Genomic DNA, 24,694 nt, shown 5'->3' with positions numbered 1-24,694 from the left:
GAGTCACCCGTCAGCTCAAACCTACTTGGCCATTCCCCGCTGACCTCTCTCAGAACTGCCACTCGATGAATGTTTTCTGTATAGAACTATAAATAAAATCCTAGCAGCTTAACAAATACTCCAGCCTGGCTGATGTATGATGGAAACACTAAAGTTAAAGTCAGGCACTGTGGCAAATTATAGAGCAGATAAGAAAAAGAGCACTCTTATAGGCTGGTGTGCTAAGCAGCTGCGTATACTCGTTCATTCAGTGGGGGGGAAACATGCACATCAATGTGGGCAGAGCATTTCAAAAATGGAGAGATTACCTAAGGTATCATGTGTTACACATGAAGCACATTTTCTCTTCATGTGCTCATCTGGTGGGAGGGGCCAAGGACAGAAAACATACATATATTTAACAAAATGTGTGTTCTTTTGTGCAGACTTAACAGACTCTGCCATCTTGCTAGAGTAAGTAGAGAACTTTTTTTCCCCCTTGAACGTGAAGGCCAGAAAAAGGAAGGATGAGCGAAAAAGAAAGCGTTCTGTATTCGGATGTCGTTAAATTCTGACACGCTGGAACTTTTAATGACGATCGTGACCTGGTAGCGCACGATTTTCATGCCGCTGTGCTGCCACACGATGAGTATACACTGTACATTTACAACTAAAAGGAAGGATTGTTTTGTTGTGCTTTTTTTACACCAATTAGCACGTGCTACGCTGTACTTTGGTCCGCTGAGTCGCATAATGACAGCGCGAAACAGACATTTCTCTAACAGCCTCCCTGACTGTGCACCGTCTGCTCCATCCTCTGCTTACAAAGAGTCAAGGATGTCGGATGCAAGTCCTTGCAGTCCAGATGAATCAGTGGGTGGTCCACGTACACCTGAGCTCTGCTGTTGTAGTGGGACCCCTGATGAGACCAAGGACTTTGTATGCTGGGGGAAAAAAAAAAAATAGCCTTTGAAATGTGTGTGACATCATGTCTTTGTAGAGTTGTTGAGTAATTGTTCGTATTAAAGCTGTAGTATAATATATATGTAATATACTACTATACGTACTCAGGGACTTTCACAGCACTGTGAAAATTGAGGATCTTGATTAAAATACTTGTAATTTGCATTAAGAATCCAAAGCGCACACAAAAACAAAAGCGCTCTTACCGAGACGCTTGTCTTTTTACTACTTATTACTGTAATTTTTTTTTAATTGACTTCTCTTTTCTCTCTTTGCTTAGGAGAACAATCGTCTGAGGATCGTCTCAGTGCAACTAATCTCTTTTACTTATCGGCAATTTAAACTCTGTGATGCATTGTTCTGGGCAGCAAAATAACGCCACGGTGAAATTACTAATCCTCATTATTTCCTTTGTTAAGGTTTTCCCTCTTCAATATTTACTGTTATAATTATGACAAAATACATACAGTGCACTATATAAGCTACTGTTTGTCTGCCTTCTTTTGGGTGGGGAAACACAGTTTAATCCAAACTGTTATGTTTAGCATATAAAGGAACCATTTATTCTGCTTCTATCCAAAGCAAAATCCACTTCCAAGTTTTTGTTTTTTTTTCTCACCAGAGGGTCGGCAGTTCATTGATAGTGTGAATGGGTGATTGGCACAACTGTAAGTGTAAAGCTCTTTGAGTGGTCATCAAGATTAGAGAAGCCCGACATAACTGCAGACCATTTAAAGCTCGCTGACTCTTTTATGTGTAATTAGCGCAAAAACATCCGAGCCTCGGAGACTGGAAGTGATGGATTTTTTTTCTCCCCCATTTAGCATGCTTCTGTCTCACGGCCACGCCGTTAACATTCGACGTAGATGAATAAACGTCTATTCACAGATGCGATAAATATACAGCGCTCCGCGAAAGACACAAATATCTGCGATGATTAGGCCATTATGAGCCTTCAGTGAGATCATAGACTCTCCCGTCTGCCTCGCTAAAGTGAATGCATTCGACATTCCACTTCTACTCGCTATTCATTTTTCAATCCAGTGATTGTTATTTTACCAGTGTCCATTGGGCAGAGTCAATGTTTAGACACCGCAATCAAGCCACCGAGGTGAGACTGCTCGATAATGGCGACGATAAGAAGAATTAAATGAGGCGACTCAACCGGAACTGCCTTTAAATGTGAATTGTAATTTGCAAAAACACACGCAACAATGAAAAGATGCACACCTGCTCATAGCTGGTAGTAATAATATCCAGGCGGTTGAATATAATGGTGTTGAGAGTGCAAAAAAAAAGAAGAATTATGATTGGAGCGGTGTAATTATTACACTTGGGTAAATGCTGAGGGTCTGGATTGTTTGCCCTGTCGCCAGTGTCAGGCCAAGTGTCTACAGTATGAGCACACGCGTGTCTTCGTTCCATGCTTTGGAGCAGCCGAACGCAAGCTAAGGGAGTCATTTTGACAGCAAAGCTGAGCTTAGAGGCATAACATTCAGCCTGCATGTCAGGGATCGCTCTTAATTACCTTCAATCTCGGCACCGCTGTTTGTCTCGCAGACTTAGATGGGGATTAAGCACTTGGCACTGTGGTAATTGGCCCACTATAGCGCTCCCCAAAGTGAGCGTCAAACAAAAAAAAGGGCATTAACCACACGAGGGCATTATCAGGCTTTCTGCGGGCGCCGTCCGGCCTCTGGCCCCGTTGCCAACGCAATGACGGCATTCTCCTGTCATTTAGGCACACATGGGGCGGGCGGTTAGAGAGACCACGTCCTGCTGAGGAACGTCCGTTTCGTCAAAGAAACAGCGTGTACTTGTCTGTTGAATGGCAGAGGACACACTCAGTGAGTAAAAGAGCAAAGCAGCATGGATACAATTAAATTAAAGGGACACTGTGTAGTATTTATGGGTTTATATAACCCAAAATCCACTTTTTCATACATATTATGTGCTCCTGCATTGTCTAGTCGCTGTATAATAGTTTTTGTTTCATTTTCGTAGTGTTTCAAAAAGTCATGTAAAATAACATGGTCGCGGGCCGTGGTTGCATAGCCACTGTTAGCAGCGAGACGCCATTTTTCTACCGGAGCCTGTAAGGACAAACGCGAGAGAACAAATCAAGCGTCTCTTTACTTGTAGCAGAAGTCCCGCCTCCACTCTCTCCGCTTCGTCTGCTACGGCCGTGGTAGCTCGCCCTCTCCCTCACCTCACGAACCTCATCTGCTGACACGGAGAAAGACGACGAGGACGATTTTGACCCGCTGAGGATACCGTAGCGCTCAGGGAAGGGAGGGGGTGAGCAGAGGAGCAGTTCTTTGTTGTAAATTTCAGCCTCTCCTCTAGATGGCACTATAAACTACTTACTTCACCTTTAAAGGGGACATATTATGCAAAATCAACTTTTTAATAATTTAAATCCTTATATTTTGGACTCTGGAGGCCCTATCAAGTGTGACTAAAGATGACTGACTGTTTTTGTCGTCCTCCTCAGTCTAAATACAGGAGATGAATTACTGTCGAGGGCAAAGGTATCCGAAAACCGTAAGTCTGCGAAAAGTTCTATTCTTGGCTCCACAGTGCAGCACAGAGTTCTACACAAACTTCCAGCCTCAGAGGATTTATCTGTCCAGTGGATACATGTTATATAACATCAATGTGCCTGCTGGAGCCTGCAAATGATCACTTTTCCAAATGCTAACTGCTGTTAGCTCCCAGTAGCCTCTGTGGCTGATGTCATTTCCTGTCCCTCAAGTTTCGTTTTACTTTTTTTTAAGGTGGTCCTTTAAGGTCGACCTCAATAGATACTACTAAACCGGGAGTTCGGAAAAGGGCTGTTTTGGCAGGGTGATTGAACTGCTGTGGCATTTTAACCAAATCAGGACACCAGGGAACTGGGTTAACTTAGAGAAATAAGGTATAACATGTCCCCTTTAACAATATTTACAACACACTTGAGCATGAATTAGACTTGTGTCTTATTTTGGAATAAAGGTGTCTTTAAATGTCTTTTAAACTTTTGCTTCATGAGTATTTCTCGTGAAATTTCCGATAAAGTACAGTGTTGTCAGCAAAACATCAATTAAAGTATCAAAGAAAAAGCCTTGTGATGTCTGCTTCTGTGTTTCTGTGAACAAAGACAATAATTCTCACCATCTCCTGTGCACAAACACTACTCTGTGATTGACAATTTACATATTAAATTGTCTCTGTTAGCACATAGTAATTCCCTAATAGTTGTACTTGGTTTATATGCATGGGTCTAATTCATTTTCCCGAGCTCAACGAGCCAACGCATCAACACCCACAGAACTCTGACTGAGATTTTATTGGGTTTTAATTTCAATCACTGACACTGATTTCATCCAGCATTATAATGGCTCGTGAATTTTTTTTTGTCCAGTCACTTTATATCAGTCTTCAGTAAGGATGCAGGAATCACAGGATGCGATACGCGATATGTGGTCCACGATACTAAAAATATCGCGATACAGCGATTGTGTGATAATCAATGTATTGCAAGATATCACGATACGTCACGATATCTGTCGAACTAAAGAAAACTAAATAATTACGTAAGTAACGTAAGCTAAAAGTGCAGGATTTCTCATATTTATTCACAACATAGAGAACAAAGTGCATAAAGTCTTAACTTTAACTTTTATTAACATAGCTTTCTCCACCATTATCCTTTCATTCATTTGAACAGCGCCACCACGAGGAGCCATGAAGTAGTGACGCCCAGCGAGTGAAGCTGAAAACTTATCGTATTTCACAGGAAAGGACGACGATATATCATCAATTTGATATTTTTAACCACCACTATAGTTTTTAGTGAATCAATGGGGAGAATAACCAGATCAAAAATAATTAAATAGGGCTTACAGTGTATTCAATTGATTCCCACATATAAGTAACTTTTGAGTTTATTTGGCCCTCGTTCCCTCATCCCATGTCGGGCTGCTATATCTAAAATCTCACAATAATGAGCATTCTTTGAATCCATAGCTTCCAGACATAATAACATTAGCATAACTAGAGATTTTCCAACAACTTTCGACTTCAGAAAGAATGAAAGAAAGATTAAGTCAGAAAGAAAAGCATTGCCTCGTTCCCATTTCGGGTTCTTTTGACTTCATTATTGCGTTGCTGTAGTCTAAACCCCCACGAGAGCCTGTGGATTAAGAATCACAATTAAGCAAACCCACAAAAAAAAAAAAAAAAAGAAGATTCGGCACAAACTCAACTCGAAACAAAGATCAAAACCGCGGGGCCTAATTAAGCAATTTTTTTTTTTATCTTCATCTTCTCCTTTTTCATCAATTTGCATGCTGTTTACCTGTCTCTGTTTTCATATATCCAATTAGTCTGTGCACAGGTAACCGCCGCATAACACACAAACACGAGTAATTCTGTTGTTCACTGCTCGCAGCCTGGCTCTGTTAATTATCAGGAGATTTCAGAGCTAAATGAAGCTAAAAATACATCTTTTTAATTAGGCCACAAGACTTTAACATTTACAGTGCATATGGATGCAGAAATGTTTCAACAGACACCTTTGGTGCAAGGTGAAAAGAAAAAGTCAATGATCTTGTAAATTAAGTGTTATTTTTATATATATATATATTTTTTACTCCGGTACTTAATAATGTATCACATGAATGAATCACAGACAATGTTATATAATTATTTCTTATTTTTTCTATTTAATAAGAAATGTAAATTATTGTTCAATACTTTCCAGGTTGTGGTGCTTTCTATGCTTCCTATTTAATATATATATATATATATATATATATATATATATATATATATATAAATATATATATATATATATATATATATATATATATATATATATACATATATATATATATATATATTTAAGTTATGTGTATGGGGTTTATTTGTATGTTGTTGTTTATTCAAAATGACTCCTGACTCTTAACCAATGCAGAATTCTATTATTAGCCTAGACAAATAGGATGGTCCTCTTTATTTTGGAGCGCTTATGCTTCTTTAAGTCAAAGTTTTTGAAAAAGTAAGAATATCAGTGAGGATATTTCACCGCATTTCAAAATAAAAGTCTTTGTTTTGACATGGAACAATATATAGCTCGTAATAAAAACAAACTAACGTACAAAAAATAACTCATTATAAGTTTATATTGTGAAATTTGAGTGTGAGACCTCTACATTAATATGCTCTGAACATTCTGTATCTATAATAAATCATTAAACGTTTGTGTTTTCCTCCAATACAAAACCTTTAGACCTCTCCGCACACTTCGCTGCACAGACAGTGTTGCCCTGATAATGACCCTGCCTCCTAAAATTCAGGTCATGTGCATGTACTAATTTGTTTTGCCAATTATATTTTGAAAGGAATATAATTGCGGGCCAGGATTACATGGTTAGACCCTGACCATGTTTTTTTTGCATTACGGAAATGTACAGCATGCTTGTTGTAGGAAGGTGATTAGAGGTGATGATACGCGTACTCAGGACAGGCCTTTTAGACACAGAGGTCGAATTGCCTCGTGGAATGTACGTGTTATTATGTTGTTATGTGTTATTTGTGTTACAATTTTCAAAATCACTCAAGTTTCACGCAATACGGTACTTGTGCTTGTAATATTTACATTTACATTTGGTCGAAATTGAAGAAGTTAGATGTTAGTCGAAAAAAACCATATTTTTTTACAAAGACAATCATTTCTGGTCTGATAATTTGCCAAAACATTGAAGAACCCACTCTTTCTACATCGTGTATAGCGACCTATAAAACGAGGGGGGCATAGAAATAGTTTGCTGCAGAATTTGTGTTTGTTTACATCACATCACATGTTGACAGGGTTAAATAAAACATAAATACTTAAAAAGCTACCTTGTACTGAACAATTCCTGTAGCATAACTGTGCATCATCATTGAGATTTATTTATGGGGGAGCATGTGCGACGTGTTAATTCTATTCCATGAAACCTTTAGTGTTAACGCTATAGTAGGCAAGAGTCTCTTCTCTAAATGAGCAGATGATTCTTTTTTTTCTTGCCTATTTACTTAAGATTTTATGCATACAGTGTTGTGATTGACTGGTTACAAATGGCTGGTTTACAGTAATATTTTATGATATTATTAGCTGTTAGAGAAACCGCGTAAAAACAAAATACTCAGACACTTTAAATGACGCACACATGCTCTTGTGAATTGTGTCGTAATGGAATTTCCATCCTTCAAAAAGTGGGTATGAGTTTGTATAAAAATGTTAATCTGGGCAAGACTGTTTACTATGGAAGAGAAAAAAACAGCATAGATTCTGAGATGAGTCAGAATTCTCAGAAAAATTAAAAATGCTGACTCATCTCGGAATACTCAGAAACTTAGAATGACGCACACATGCTCTTGTGAATTGTGTTTGTGTGATGGACTTCCATCCTTCAAAAAAAGTGGGTTCAAATCTGGACTGTTTACTGTATGGAAGAGGATGAGGGCCAGAAAGGAAAAAAAAATAGTTGAGTTCTGAATTTAAAGTCAGAATTCTGAGAATAAATTCAGAAATTCTGAGTTATTAAGTGAGAATTTTGAGTTTTAAAGTCATAATTCTAAAAAACAAAGTTAGAATTCTGAGTTTGAATTCAGAATTATGAAAATAAAGTCAGAATTCTGAGTCTTAAAGGGGAAATAAGTAGTTTATAGTGCCATCTAGAGGAGAGGCTGAAATTTACAACAAAGAACTGCTGCTCTGCTCACCCCCTCCCTTCCCTGAGTGCTACGGTATCCTCAGCTGGTCAAATGTCGTCCTCGTTGTCTTTCTCCGTGTCAGCAGATGAGGTTCGTGAGGTGAGGGAGAGGGCGAGCTACCGCGGCCATAGCAGACGAAGCGGAGAGAGAGGAGGCGGGACTTCCGCTACAAGTAAAGAGACACTTGTTTTGTTCTCTCGCGTTTGTCCTTACAGGCTCCGGTAGAAACATGGCGTCTCGCTGCTAACAGTGGCTATGCAACCGCGGTCCGCGGTCATGTTATTTTACATGACTTTTTGAAGCACTACGAATTATACAGCGACTAGACAATGCAGGAGCACATAATATGTATAAAAAGTGGATTTTGGGTTATATAAACCCATAAATACTACACATTGTACCTTTAAAGTAAGGAAATCTGAGTATAAAGTCAGAATTCTGAGTCTTAAAGTAAGAAAATCTGAGTTTATAGTCAGAATTCATGTTTTTTTTCCTGTGTGGCCCTTTTCTGTATAAGTACCACATGTAAAAAGATGTTCTGAAAGAAAGAATAAAAATAAAACAGCATGAATTGTGAGATTAAAGTGAGAATTCTAAGAAAAAGTCAGAATTCTAAGAAGTTACAATCCTGACTTTAATCTCAGACATTTTTTTTTTCAGAAATCTGACTTTATTCTCAGAATTCATGCTGTTATATATCTTGTGGCCCTAATGCTGTTCCATCGTTTACAAATATCTCTTCTAGTGCTGGGGGGAAAAAATGGCCGAGTAAAGTAAAGAAAAGAAACAGCAACATCCATCACAGCAACACTCTTGAGTCTCCTTCGCTGTGTATCAAGTGTGCAGGAAGGCAGCGCGAGTCCAGGAAGCAACGATTGGGACGCGGCCCAGTGACCGAGGTTTGGGGCGTCGACTAAACTCCACTCAAACCAATGAGAGTCTACGGTGAAAACTTTGTAAACAAGTCTTACACGCTGTTTTAAAGCTCCCCAGCGTCTGTTTACTCCGACGCGACGCGACCGTGCTGCGGCAAAAGTGCGTCGAAAGTACCCGAACAGGTGAGAAGCGGTTGTGTTTTAATTGTAAACTGTGCTTTTGCGGCATGTGTAATAAGCGTGTGTGTGTGTGTGTGTGTGTGTGTGTGTGTGTGTGTGTGTGTGACCGCCCAAGCGTTTGTATGCGTGAGTGTGTGAGTATGTGTGTGTGTGTGTGTGTGTGTTCTCGTGACTCGTAGTAGCGGCGCTCGTGCTAAACAGCTGTCATGTAATGTAGCTACAAAGTATCGTATAAACAAAGTGAACCGCGCCGTGAGTAAACGGATACTTTATGTTATCTTGTTACAACATGACGTTAAAGGACGTTTCACGGAGTGACGTCGTCGCTCTGTAGAGTCACAGTTCAACAACGTAAAACATACCAGAGAGTAGTCAACAACCTTGAGTGTACGACAGCGTAACGTTACACAACGTCTGTTTCTGATTGTTATCTCTCTTTTTTTTTTTTATTGTTTAACTTTCTCTTTCATTTGGCTTTAAGTTCATCAAACAATCAGTGATGTGTGCTTGGCAGTCGTGTCACAACAGTTTATCAGCAGATGAGACTTTAATTCAATTTGAGAGACATTCAAGGGTGTGGTGACTGGGGTCCAGTGATGCCAAATCTGGTGTGTGTGTGTGTGTGTGTGTTCCGTGTTAAACAATACAATACAAATCCTCAATAACAACAATGATGTGTTGATTCATCTGTGGGTTGTTATCTTGTTTATTTTTGTTGTTTGTTTGTTGTTTCATCCCCTGTAATGTCAGGGAAAAGGTGTCAAATGTCCACCCCTTTTCCCTCCTTTACTTTCATAGAACAACAGATGTAGATTATTCAGATTAAATAATCAGAAATTGTTCATCAGTAGTTGTAGACCTACATAGTAGTATATAGTTGTACATGTATTGGAACTTCAGTATAATCCAAACCAGCCATATCATTAGCACTACTCTATTGTTGTACTACAATGTGTACTTGACTTGCAAAATGCATACTTTTAAATAATCTATTTAACTTATACAAAAGATGCGGCAACACAATTTTGCATAACCTCATTTGCTTGAGTTCAGGTTGCAAGGATACAGAGGGGTGTGTGTGCGCGCTTGTGTGTGTGTGTGTGCATAAAGTAACACAAATGATAAATGCAATAGAAAAAGCCAGTGTTTTTCTCCCTGGTTGAATCCACTTGTGAATTATTCAGTGGAGAAATTGAATAAGAAAATCAATGCAAAATCAACAGTGTTTATCCTTACAATGTTCACGCATTGCACAAACACATTTAGATTTTTTTTTTTTGTGTTTGAAGCATTTTCTGTTCTTTAGCATTCACTCAAAGTTTAAAGTCAGAATTCTGAGTTTAGTCAGAATTCTGAGTTTAAAGTCAGAATTTTGAGTTTTAAAGTCAGCATTCTGAGTTTAATTTCAGAATTATTAGAATAATGTCAGAATTCTGAGTTTATAGTCAGAATTCTGAGTTTATAGTCAGAATTCTGAGAATAAAGCTCCAAGGCTTTCAGGCCTAATCTCCCTAGTAACATACAGTATAATGTGTTTTGAGTGTCTGTGTAAAGAGTTGGTGGTGTCAGCTATATTAGCATTCCGCTAACCTTTTAACTACTTTCAATGAGCGGGGCTTTATAATGGAGCTGAATCCGTTTAACATTATCATTTGCCCCCTGAGTGAAGGCGACGCACCTGTGATTAGGCAGTAAATGTGAACGTGACGTCTGTGATAAGTGGCCGGAACTGCTTGGTCTGCTTTTAATCTGAGACATTAACTCATCAGGTAGTCACTGTGGGGGATTAAAAGTGCTCACTTTATATAATCTTACTATGTGCGGAAAAAAATACGGGCAGTGTCATATGTTTTTCGAGACGTATAATTTTTTACGATTTCTTCAGATAAGTGCCTCCCCTTGATTTTTCGTCCTGCTTTCTTAACCCACCCACTGACAGCCATCGCTGTTGTTTCTGAGCTCCAGTGGTGCTGAAAGGAAGCCTCGCTGTCGACGTGCCGCGTTCTGCTGCCTGCTGTTTTACTGTTAGGCTGAACAGCTTGCTATAGGCTACAGAAGTCTTCATTCAGAACGGATGTGGGCACAACTTTCGCTGTGGAACGTCAACATCTGCACGCTCTCTGTGTTCCCTCAGCACGCCCACCTCAGCTGTAGGAGGGGTTGAGGAAGAAGGGGGAGTGAAGAAGGTTTCCTGTGAGAATGGCTGCGAAACTGAATCGTCTGAAAATTTTGGCAGAGGCTCAGACTTGCACTCGATATTTTCTTTTTTTTTTCTTTACTAATTTCTCTCTGCAAGTGTGATGCATTTCTTTCTGGTACACTTGTATTTATCCTTGTTTGCACCCTGCTCTTTGTTTGTGGGCTTGTAGTTGGAGGAGGGCATCTGTGGTGTAGTAATTTCTCTGTCACTACCTGACAAACAGCCTTAAGTTAAGACTTAACAAGCAGTACTCATTTCCAGAGTTCCTTGGCCTGGAACACGCTTGTGTTGTATTTTTGGCTTCATAGCTGGCAGCTTTTGGCTCCTTGGTATTGTTTCGGATGAAAAATGACACCGTGGCAACAAGGTTAAAATGGAAACTCTGAGCTTTAACTGTGATATCTGAGCCATATCAGATAAATCATTCCCGAGACGCATTAATAGTTGGGAAGTATCACAGAATGTTTTTCTTGAAGACATTAAGCTGCTTATTCTAAACTCCTTATATTACATAATTAAGAGCATCAGACATGCGGGAAAGCAAAACAAAAGCAGACGTGGAAACGCTTTTGAATTTTCTTCAAAGAGAGATTGATGTCACATCTGATGAAAGCGAGTGTCATAATTATTATAATAAACAGCTGAGTGGCAACGTTTGCAGCAGTGAGTGTGCAATCATGTCAGTATTTATTGTCATATTTTAATATTACTGTAACATTATTGCCAGACACTAAACAAAAAGATACAAATAGGGGTTGTCTCAGGGCCTGAAATTTAAAACGAATGGCCACCAGGGGGCGCCTACAGTAGTTTAAAAAAGTGTACATTTCAGTTTATGGGAAAATTAGCCTAATTTTCACTAACTATACAATGTAAGCAAACATTTTCAATCTTGAATTTCAGCATATGATAGCCTTATTTTAATTTATGGATCCATTTAGAATAAAATATGTTTTGTGGCTGTGAGTTTTTTTTATTTAAAGGTGCATTATGTAATAAATCTAAAGCAACTGACCATAAAATCCTAATATGTCACAGAGACTCGGGAATAATGTTCATTTAACAAACTGAACTCACTAACAACAACAGTACAGCCAAAATATTTGCATTAAAAAAAATATGCCAAATCATGTTTTGGCGTGTGGCGCCACCTACCGCCGTCTACCAATCATTGCAGTCAGTAGAGTTGCTGCCGAGAGACCACGGTTTGCCAGTCAGAAAATGAAATCTAAAAGACCTCTGTATTTTGAATTTGAATGTAGTAACCGTTTTTGGCCACATTCTTACATATGGCACCTTTAAAATGTGATATTATTTGTAATTCACAGTAGTACTCAATCCCAATCAAGTTGATATACGTGTTTCTAGCAAGTCGTATTAGAAATTAGGTTCTATGTATACTTTGTTACATTTTAGTTCAAAGCTGTTGGAGCTTCCTCCTGTTGTCAGTGATTTCTCATTAAGCTAGCGTTTATTCGCACACTGATAATTGCGAGTTTGCCACACATCAGGCTACCTCGAAGAAGTAATTCATAATAGGGCAACTATTACAAACAGCTATGCGATTACACCCTCAGCAACATTGGGGCATTGGTTATGAAATCCTCGACTCAGTTTCGGTATCAGTCATGTCTTTTTCCAGTACTTCACAGTTCCTCTTCAAGGTGGGTACGTGGGAACGTCTGCACCTCATCAACAGACCACAGTGTATTTTTGCAAACAGCAGCTGTAACCCTCTTGCTTGGTTTTTTAAAAATGGCAGGTTTGATTCTTGTTTCAAACATCGCTCTCATGACTCGTCCAGTGACAACTCTCTGACCAGTAAAAGTTGAGTTGAGTAGTGCTAGAACTGTATCATGGAAAAGCACCATGAGACATAAAAACTGACTCAAACTCAACATTCACATTTGCATTATGTATTACATGCGTAGATAAACTTGGGGACTGTCCTGAAATGCTGATTAATCCAAAAATATCAAACAATTTGTAAGCGTTTCACCAGAATAGGAGTTACGAGTCATATCAGTCATTTAAAAGTTCCCCGTATTGTCATGTGGATGCTCTCTGTTGTCACAGCAGCTGAGCTCGCAGCTGTAATGTGGTTTTGCTGAAATTAAGACCCGACTTACTTCTTCAGAAAATGGTTTTATCGTCCGCCCTATACACGTCAACTGATTTCGAAATTGAAATCTACCACTGTTGGAGTTCCTTTTTTGAATATCAAAAGCATAACTTTAACATCAGTAACCTGTCTAGCGAGATGAGTACACTTTGTTTCCCCCGCGGCGTTGTTGTTGTCACCTCGCCACTGTACATGAAACTCGCTGACGTCATCACTTCCCTTTCGCACCACTCGTACATAAACAAGGCGTATGTCAGCAGAGCAGACAGACCGTGGTGTTTTGGTGGTTTGGTTTGCTTTTGCCGTAAATTCACAGATGAGACGTACTGAGAAGAGACTCTAAAGCAAAAGTAAACATGAGTGGTTTCCCCTGAATACTGAGCTTCTGGAAAAGTCACTTTCAGAGTAGATATTTGTATTCACAGCTCTACAGCAAGCAAAGAAATACCTGATCTTAATGTTCTTTCTCTTGTAGTAAGTATTTCCAATTAAACCCTGTTTACATTTGACATCTGAGACTGTCCACACGAAAACAAGTCTAGATGTTTTTTATCATTACGTTTTGATATAGACAACCAATGCGATGATGTCATAGTCCCACCTCTGTCTTCACTGTAGCTACCTTTCTCCTGGTAGCTACCTTTCTACCTGTCTCAGCAGCAGCAGCGCGTCATACTTCCGGCAGCGGCGGACTGATTCCGCTGCCGGAAGTATATTGCTGAGAAAGTAGTCCCTCAAAAATCCATGCGATGCGAGGTTCGTTTTGTTTCAAATATTATTCTATCAACACAGATATATACATCTATAGTCTGCCGTTACAATCGATTTGCCTCAGGTGCACTGTGGAGTCGGTATGAGTGTTTTTAATGCCATGCTAACATGTATCATTGGCTTGCGCTAGCCATAGCATCAGCGAACTCGGCAACTAGAAGAACTGAATGAAATTTCTTGAAAACGTCTCCAGACGTCTCCATCACACCGGATGAGTTGGAAAATAGGTCTTATGTTCAAAATTCCGAACTATCACTTTAAGCTAAAGCTTTCACAGAGATTATAGCCTTCACCTCGGGTGTGTTTCCATGTGTCTCCCACTGTTAGGATTCATATTTGTCCTTCTGTGTGAAAGGGGCAACTCCAGATGATCAGTTTGTGTAATTTCTTTATTAGGAGATGCATGTCTGGATCGTCCATGAGACGCAGCAGCTGCTCTACAGAAAGAACATCTGGGGTTTTTTTTTTGACAATGCTGAATATACCAGTTTACTTTTGGCAGAAATGAATGTATGTGAGAGAGTTACACGTCAGCATTTTTTGTTACAGCAAACTGTTGTTTGTGTGCTTTTGGTTGTTTTGATTCACTCAAACATCCGATATGATACAGACCATACCAGAGAAATGCAGTGAGGCTTGTTTTTTTGTTGGCTTGTTGGTAGACAAAGGTGTGTCTTTTTCTCTGGTAGTCATGCCAGCTGCTCGCAGTGCGCGATGGTGCGGTGCTAAAAACAAAATTCCCCAGTGTACCTACGTCAAAGCATGTCAGCTTATTTCCCAAAGGTGCACTGAGATCACACGTGTCATGAAGTCGGCCGGATGTTGTTGGTTTGTTTTTGTGTTTGTTTTTTTGTGTACTGCTCATCACGCCGATGATCTAAATGGTTCCCGTGCTCGACTGAAATGCAGGAATATGTGACGTTAAAATATTCCCCGAGAGATGTATTTTTGTTGTTTTTTCATTTAGTGGTCAACTTGGACAAAACCATTTTACATAAAAGTAAATGTAAAATATATAAACTGTTCCACAGTTATCATAATACAATATTTGTCACTAAGTTATGCATGTTCTTGTTTGTTTTCAATGTGAGTGAAAGTAATGTGACACTTGTTTTCTGTCCAAAATACATGGTAAAACTTTGACCTCTAGTGGTCATAAGAGGTACTGCTTCTGCTTCTGAGCACATTTTGACATGTGCCTCCCTCTTAGTTTTCATACACAACTATAACAATCCTGACCAATGTAGTTGTATACAGATTTTACTCACTGGCCTGAGATCAGCAGCATGTTATCCTAACCTGACATGAGCAGGCGTATATGGATGGATCTACACTCCTGAGGCCGATGTTTGCAGAAGGCTTGCATCACAGTGAGAGGGGGAAATATTGGCATGAGTTTGACAGGCAGATTGGTGCGGTGTCCGCAGTAATATTAGCGTGGATCTGGAACTGGGCCACTGCGATGAAGCGGGAGCTGAGACAGAGAGTCGAGTTGTTTATATGCCAATCGATCACGATTTAAAGTACCTTTTAAAGTCTATAAATATGTCTGTTATTCTATGTCAGGCAGATGTTTATCAGTACGTCATTAGATCATCAGACAGTGGATTTGAGAAACATGTCTCATTCCCACAACAGCAGAGGAAGTTGGGAATTGAACAAAACATTAAATAAAATTGACAAAAAAGTCCACATCAAAGTCACTTCCTTCAAAGTAAATAAAAGCCCTACATTGCTCTTTTACTGTTTTTGTCAAATCTAATACATTTTAAAATCTGTTCAAATTTAATCCTTCTCTGTAATTGAATGTTAATTAAACAAAAACAGCAGCATCATAATGATTTTAAGTTAATTCTTCATTTGACCAAGTGGGGAAAAATGGGTGAAATCGCCCTTTAAATCCAACAGTTTATAGTTTTCATGTCATGTCACTCGCATATACGTAGTATTATTAAACAAATAAATAGACACATATTTTATTGGATTGTAGTGTCTTCTATATAAAGTCTTCAATAGCTTCCCTGTCATGTGACTCAAACTCTTAAATCTTAAGGGCTCTTTCAGCTGCTGTTTCATCTCTCTAACCACAAGATGGCGCAAAAGTCATGCAGATGAAATCACAAAGGAAGGGTTTAAAGGTCTCCTCTCAGTATGGAATCATTCATTCAGACAGAGCATCTGTCACCACCACTGTTCGGTCACTTTTTTACACTTGAAACCTTTTATTTTCGTGCTGTTATCTCACTGTGGGAAAGAAACCACACTGTCTCAAATGTCCAAGACTTACTCTTGAAAAAGAAAAAAAAAAAAACTTACATTTTCACAGCATAGATAAATCAAAGAGTCACTAAATTATGGAATGAGATTATCGTGAACTAATGAGCGCAGAGATACGGTTACTTTTTGTTATTTCAATGCGTGATTTACGGCTCTCTGCTTTGTTCGGAGAAGTACATCCAAGAAAACGTCAAAGACATTTTGAATGCAGCGAGCAGCCAGCTAACACGGCCTTGACTCTCTCCTGCATTAAAAATAGTAAATGGACAGAGATACTGGGCTGATGAGAATATAACTAACCCATTTATGCCCATTTATGACCGGCCTCTTTTTGAAATGAAGCTGCATTGCCCTTCTGTGACCCCAGCATCTGACCTCAAGTTGGAAGTTTATACAAGACGCAAAATCAATCTGGAGTGTGTGTTCACAGAGAGGATGGATGTGGATTAGATGGGGAATGTGTGTGTGTGTGAGAGCGAGAGGATCAAACTCTGATAAGAAAGGTACAGTGAAGACACAGAGTCTTATTCAGAATGGTGGTACAGTGTAGGAAGGATGTAGTATTTTGAAACTCTGTGAAATTTACTCATGTGAAACCCCACGGTGAAAAGAACTGAGCCATATTGTTGCTCCGTGTTATTCCGTCATTTTGTGCACTGGCTCTCTTTGTGTGATGCGGTGGATGGCTCAGGATGCTCCAAGGCTTATGTGTATGTGTGTGTGCATATGTGAGTGATTTTGCGGTGTGTTTTAATTGAAAGTAAACTTCCCTTGATGAGGAATTTCCAGTGAAAGGTGAACCTTGTACAGTTTTGGCAACGTGGATGACGAACTGGAGTCTGAGCTGCATTATCATCATATGCAGTGGGAGGCAGTGGGCACACAAAAGACAATTAAAGTTCCCGACTGAATGTATCGTAGCCGTGGCAGAAAGTGTTTATCCTCGTTTCCTCAATTATGTTCCATCCTCAGATCTGCAGACTAACATATTATAAAAACAATGCTTCCTCCGAGGCGATCGCACATAAACACGCAGTCCCCGTCGCTACACGTTTCACTTCCTTTCATCCAGGCTGGTGGAAGATTCCTCTCGCTCCGTCACCTCAGTCCACCTTCAAGCCTCTGTCAACTCCAGCTTATTTAGATCTAGACACTGTTTTTTTTCGCCCTCAGGGTCTTGCCGTGCGATTGTTTACATCCAACTTTCTCCTGATGATGAATTGAAACTTTTAGAAATAGCATAGCAAACAATAAAAGGGTTTATCCCCAAATGAAGTGATGCTAGTAAAACAGTGGGGTAATGTGCTCAATATGGCTAAATGGCTAAATGGAGGTCTCTGGCACTCATACGTCGAGGGTTCATTCATTGGAAGGGAAGATGTTCGTGAACCTTTTCCGTTTTTAATCGATCCAGCTGTCCATACACGCCGGGCCCCTGCGAGAGTTTGTGTTTGACTTGAGAGACATGCCTTTTAAACGTGACCTGAAGCGTTTTTTTGTTTTGTTTTGTTTTTACGCTTCAAGTCTGTTTTTCTGCGTTTTACGCACAGTGAAAAACACGTATTTGACCTGTACTCGACACTGGACGTCTCTTGTGTGTAGACTCAGACACACAGCAATGCTGCAGCTCATGCTCTGTCTTCTGTGTTGATACAGCGTTACACAATGTGAGACATTACAGAACATTACATATATATATATATATATATATATGCACTCTATTGCGCAGACAATCCAGACTGTAGTCCAGACTGGTTGTACAAATACCATGGACTTATATAAAGCTGGGATGGACAACTTGTTTTGCTTAATTTTGTCTTTAGTTTCAGCCGTGTTTATTTTGGTCCCCTATAAGCTACGTCTTGACAGCACGAATGTACTGTATTATTTCTGTGTCGAGAATAGCGTCAGCGCTGCATCCGAGGACAAGTACCTGTGTCCTAAAACCGACATCTCGCCTCTGCGGCGCATTTACAACACTCGCTTAAACAAGGAACCACTTGGCGGACGCGCCAGTTGCCTGTTGCCCCTTTTACAAACGCGTCGGAGTTTAAGAAACAACACACGAGTGGCACAAAAGGTGGTTAAGTCTGAACACGAGACAATTACACGTGGGACTTTCATCACGTGTGGGTGTAAACGCTAACCCTCTTTGACCGGGTCTTTACCCCCTGAGGATAATTAGCCTGCCCCAACTTCTCACATCAAGATGAATGACTTAATGTGTGAAGGCACATGGCCCCCCGACTTGCTTAATTAAAACAAATAAATCCACTTGATTGGGTTAAAGTGGAAGTAAGTGTTTCACAAGCTGGCATATCAAGTCAATCCATCTGAAAGACTCTGTAGCTGTGGCGTCTTTTTTTTTTTTTTTGCTTGCCGCTGATGTAAATAATCAAATGATTAATGGCTGAATTCCATTTCGCTGCTTCGGTTTCAGGGTTCTGGTGTTCATCAGGCTCTCACACTGTCGTGTCTCGTCGGAGCGGCGTTTGATCTGATCAGAGCCGTTGCTAATGTTATCAGTTATCAGTAAAGCCGGGGCTTTTCGTCTTACTACGACATGTCGAAATGTCATATTTTTGCAAAGAGGCATCTGACATTTCAGTGTTGCTGTGTATCATAAACGGATACAAATGTTGAGCATTTTAAAAACAAAACTCTTGAAAAAGTGTCATTAATAAACAAAACTTTTCCTTGCACTTTTTATCACTAGTGCCGTAGTAATAGCGCGTGTCCACGACGACCGTCCGGAAAAAGACACGTGTGACATCATGTTTACGTGACTCCCAAGTCTCTAAAGTAACGCAGTTTTTCCAGACACTGTTTACCAGTTAGCTCCTTTAGCGTCGTTAGCGGGCCTACAGTCGAACTGGAGCAGTCTGTTTATTAAACGAAAAGAGCATCGCTGCAAATAACCAGCGTAACTGTGTACTGCGTGTGTGTGCCTCCGTTTTTAAAGTTTAGCGTTACTTTAGAGACTCATTTTAACAAACGTGAACATGACGTCACACTAGGGCTGTAACGATATGCGTATTGAAACCGAAATCGCGATACTCAGAGCCACGAACCTGTCTCGTGGCGTGAGAAACAGAATCCCAAAACGCCCTTTCTAACGCCCAGCTATTTTTCCAGTCAGCCACATGATATGAGCTGTTATTGCTACCAAACTTATTTTTATTAGGGGTGTCAAATTATCGCCTTAATTGTGATGAATTAATTACAGTCATCATTAACGCGTTATGTTTTTTAATCGTGTTAATCTCTTCTTTACTGATGTCCCCGCTACCGGGGGCAGCGTCAGACACAGCGACAAAAGCGTCATAAAATCATGTCTAACACAGACATGCTGCATACCCACAGAAAGGTCAGAAACTCAGCTAAAAGCTCATATGAACCATTCTTATGTTCACCGAACACAGTTAAAACACAGATGGATCAAACCAGCAGGAGCGGAAAAAAACCCGTTCCAGTGCACACTACGAACAAGATTCACGGATCCAGCCCCAAAATAAGAGCAAAACAACAACTGATGTTGTCTTACCTTTGCTGTTTATCAAAACAAGTTATTTCCACTGGAACAAAACTGTTCACAGTGCTCCAAAATATTTGTTATTAAATGTTACATTAAGTTGTTATGTAAGTAAATGTTGTTTAAATAAAATGTTTTTTTAAATTTCAAAAAAATCATGGAATGTATCGAATCGTGGGTCAAAAATCGTGATACAAATCGAATGGTGAGTTTGTGTATCGTTACAGCCCTACGTCACACGCATCTTTTTTGCTGTCAGTAGCGCCGATAACGCCGTTAATGGCCCAGCACTGCAAAATACACAAGTTCTGATTCCCGGGGGGTAACCGATCATTTAGCTGCACTGCTCGTTTGACCTTAAATGACATAGATCTTCAACCTGAAGCTCAGCAACAGTGAACCGGAGCGGCCATTCGGTACCATCAGAACCAGCTTTTCTTCTTGCGAACCTCCTGTAAACAAATGAACCAGCTGTTGCGTCGTGCCCCCACCGCGTTGTGCAACTCATGTGCGCTTTATTCTCCACTGTCGCTGGCTCATGCCTTATACTCGCCAAATGTACAGTAACTCACAAACCCAGCCCCTTTTCCTGGAAAGTAGGGCAAAGGTCATGCGTTACGACTCCGGTGTGCATCCTCGTACGTTTGTTTGTGTCTGCATGTATGTGACGTGTAAGTGTGAGACACGAATGGGGCACAGGGTCCCGGGCGGAGGGATACCCCGACAGGCCCCAGAAATCCCCCTGAGCAGCACCCAGCACGGAGGAACAACTATGGCCTTTGTTGGTCACCCCGTGGATCTCACACAGTTAATATAGACTTTTCCCACTGACTCTGCCAAGAGTCTGAAGTCATTTAATGAAGTGGTGGCTGAGTTTAGAAGGAGCCAGTGTGCTCGCCGCTCACGCGCTGACAGAATGGAAAATGTCTGTGTTATGCAGCGAGCAGCGAGTGACAAGAGGAGTGTGTTCTGATACTCACCTCTCTGCTCACACACATCAGGACACACAGTCGGAGGAGCCGTGATGAGAGGCGGTGATTAAATAAATTCACACTGCGACTCTTGTAGGTGGTTAAAGCTCATTCATTCAGGAACACGTCGCCGATTCGGGCAGGTTTGTAATCAGCTGCGGTTTTGGACGAACAATAATAACGGTGTCCCCTGCTGAACTCGCCGCAACTCCAGTGTTTATTTATTAGCTTATTATTAGTCTCTGTGAATATGAATGTGCTTATTGTGTACAATAAGTGAGAATCAGAACCGCTTCAGGCCTTAAATCTAACAATGTTCTGCCAAAATTAGATTGCCCTAATTGTGTCACAAATTCTTTGGGAATCTTTTTTTGGTTCGGTTCACTTATCGGAGCGAAAGCTTCACCTTTCATGTGCATTTTCATGGCTGTCTATTTATCCACTGCGGCTATGAATGGACAGTATCGCTGTATGTATTTGGTCGCACTTCTATTCAAGTCCCTGTCTTTTCATCTTATCTGCGGACAGATTGCAGCCTGTTTTGGTGTCCTATTGTGCAGCTGTCAGTTATTTTCAAAACACTAGAGTGTCATTTGCCTCAGATTCCATCCCATTCAATTCTTTTTTCTATGGCTCCACCAGCATACATCTCATTGAGTGTGCATCAGGGGCAGATTCATTCTTCTCCTCTTCTAAGAGCACATTTCTTTCTTCTTTTTTTTTCATAGCAGCCATAAGCCTTCTTTTTAAATCCACAGACAATGTGTTTTTGTCCATCCTCCTCCATCCTTTTCACTGGAGAGTGCAGGGATTCTCTCTCTTTTCCCCTCCTGACGCTCACTCGCTCTCTCCCGTCTGACCCCAGAGTGTGGTGTTCTCTTGAATCGCAATTGTCTCCTCGTAATGAACCATGATGAAAGATAACAGAATGAAATGTAATAATTCATGCAGGCCTTACGCGAGGAGCACGTGGCTCGCCGCTGGCCCTGGCCTCGATAGCCTCCCGCTCGGCCCGCGGAACAATACGTCGGCCCTGCCAGCACCACTTGCCCCCGCTCTGGTCCAGCAGTCTTGTTGTTGTGTCCCCCCTCGCTGTTATTCAGAGTCACTTAACTCTGGAAGGTTTTTCTGTGATCACCGACATGCCAGAGCATCTCTTTGGGAAACAGGGCAAACTGTCTCCTTGGAACCTGTGTCTCTTCTCGGAATTCCGTCATTCTTTAGCCTTCACCTCTTGTTTTATATGTTTGGGCCGTCTTGTAAGGCTTTTGACTCATAGTTGAGTTTGTCAAATGAACCCCAATAACGTTGACATCTTGTCGCTCCGTAATGTCACCCCCCTCTTTTGTTAATTGTTCCTTTTTTTTTTCCCTGGTACTTTTCATGACGGTTCAAAGAGTACAGGGATGTATTATAGGGCCTTTATTTACACCAGGGAAAGTCAAAACAACACACTTAGCCATTTGTCTCATATTCAGACTCAACCACACACTTGTGCAGTACTTTTTTTGGCAGTTTTTTTTTTTTATCCAGAGCTTTTTTTTGGCATTTCTTTCACAATGTTAAGCCCAACATCATTTCTTCTTCCTGATGTAAAAGTAAGTAGAAAGCTGAGAATGATTTGCGTAACAGAGTAAAAAAAGAAAATGTTTATGTCATACCGCGCATGTTTATAGCCATACCGCTGCGATAACAGCCATAAAAAACAATAGGTTACATCAGGTGCTATAAAATAATTGTAAACGGCAGTTTAGTAGCTGAACTTTATTCATAAACAAACATTTACCAGCTTTTTTAACCCCAGAGATGCTTGAAAAAACTCAGATGGAGTCCTGGTTGTGCATTTTACCACCCAGTCTGGCAACTGTCGCATATTAGGACTGATTTACAGTACTCTTGTAAATAGATTCCCAAATCTCTGTCAAGTATGGAATGTCAAAGGGGTTAGGGTTAGGGGTTAGGGGACCTCACACAAAACATGTGATGACATTTTATGAGACATAATCCAACCCTTGTCCCAGCATCATGTCCTCCTATAACCCATACCATTTCAGTAAACTGCGTTGGTTAGTATGGACATGTATCTTGACTTGAAGTCTTCTTTTTGAAGACTTTGTCCGTGTGCTGTCCTGTGACGAACTGTGTGGTGTGGACGTTGGTGGTGGAGGATGGCAGTGGAGACGAGGAGAGGCTCGAACAGAGGCTCGATTTATGCCCCAGACTGGCAGGTTGAGGTTTTTTGATGCAGAGTGCTCATGTGGGTTTGTGTGTGTGTTTGTGTAAAAAAAAAAAACTCATGTGTGCATGTTGGTCTACCTTAATATTCATGTGCTTGCTTTAAAGCAGGATACAAAAACAATTAATAGAAAACGTGTCTTGCCTCTTAGTTGCCCCTTGCTCATTAAACTACACTCTTAGAAATAAAAGTGCCACCTTCTATAAAGGTTCCACCTGGAACCCTTAGTGAAACCCTTTATTCAGAAAAGGGTTTCAAAGGGTTCTCTGGATCAAAATGGTTCTTACTGGAACCATTAGTGTTACCAAGAACCCTAGAAAAAACACTTTTCAAACACTTTTGGAACCCTTATTTCTAAGAGTGTAGCGGGTATTCTTACTATTCTGAAAACATCCTTGAATCTGAATTGCCACACCCTGATAATGCTTGATAAACTTCACCTGACCTGGGCCTCGGTGTTGAGTTGCAGACGACTATAACATCTACCAGGACTACTTGTCAGAACAGCTGGAGCCATACAGCACTTCCCTCCACTCTCTTGTAAACCGAATGTCCTGGAGTGTTATGCCATAACATACATGTGCAACAGATCCAAGGAATGCTTTCACAGTCGAGTTCTTATCGTCGCAGTTTGATGGAGAAACCTTTTTGTCCCTGTATGGTGTAGTAAGTTAACTTGGATGGCCATTGATGGAGTCACATGCAAGGCCCATGCCTTGTTTCTTTACTAGCTTTATCCTCTCAATAAAATAGGGTTAATCGATATATAAAAGAAGAGATGTAATCGATCTGCCATATCTGGAATCCAGAATATGTTAATTATATTTTTCCTTGTCTGGTTTCGGTGTACGAAAGCACAAGTTAGGGTGTATTTGTAGCATGTGCAAATTAATACAAATGGGAAGAGAGCATGATATCAACTCTTGTATTATATATGTTTATATGTAAAATGTACTCCAGCTTTAGACTTAACTGCCGTGCAAGAGTTGGTCGTTGGGTCAATAGTAAGGGGGCGAGGGCAAGGTGTCGCCTTGGTGAAGTTCAGGTTAGGAGCCCTCCCCTCCCCTCCCCTCCCCCCGTCCTTCCTTTGCTCGAAACACAACACACAGCATTTAGAGAGGTGGACAAAGATGGAAGGACGATGAAAACAGAATGAAAGAGAGTCTTACTGTAAGCGTGCGATGAGTGTGCCAGTTCACGAGTTTGGTGGTCTTTCTATGGAGGTTGTTAATTAGTGCAGAATGTAGACTACAGTTCCACTGCCAGCACTGATGAAAAGAGGAGAGGGAGGGAGAGCAAGAGAGAGAGAGAGAGGGAAAAGTGTACAACTGCCAAGAAAGAGGAATTTGTGATACGTTGAGAGTGATTCCAAATGCTGGAGTAAAGCATGGGGACTACCAGAGTTCCTGCCTCCTGACCCGTGTGTTTGCTCCCGGGCCTTTGAGCCACAGTCAGACACAGGAGCACAGTGAGTGTCTGTAGCAGTGAATGTAATAAAAAAAAAAAAAATGCAGCCTTCAGATTAAGGCTCGAGAAGTAGTTGATTTGATTTCAGGTCATGGGAATACCTTTTTGAGTATGTTCTCCAATGAGATATACAGATCATAGTGAGAGGTCTATTTCAGCACAGAAAGAGCTCGATGTACGTGATATAGAACAGAAAGGAAGTGATGATATGCTACTGTGTGAAGTGTAAATTTAGAGAGGGCTCAAGCTGCTTCAGGGGGAAACAGCCCACACAAACTGGCGCGCTGGCCACACATCTATCTGGCTTTCAGACAATAGAGGCATCAACCCTCCCTCACTTCCAGGCTTTACCCAAGGAAATGAATGTTTACTCTTGTTAT

Source organism: Microchirus variegatus (assembly GCF_963457635.1).
Source record: "Microchirus variegatus genome assembly, chromosome: 8".
Classification (NCBI taxonomy): domain Eukaryota; kingdom Metazoa; phylum Chordata; class Actinopteri; order Pleuronectiformes; family Soleidae; genus Microchirus; species Microchirus variegatus.
This window is presented reverse-complemented; position numbering follows the sequence as displayed.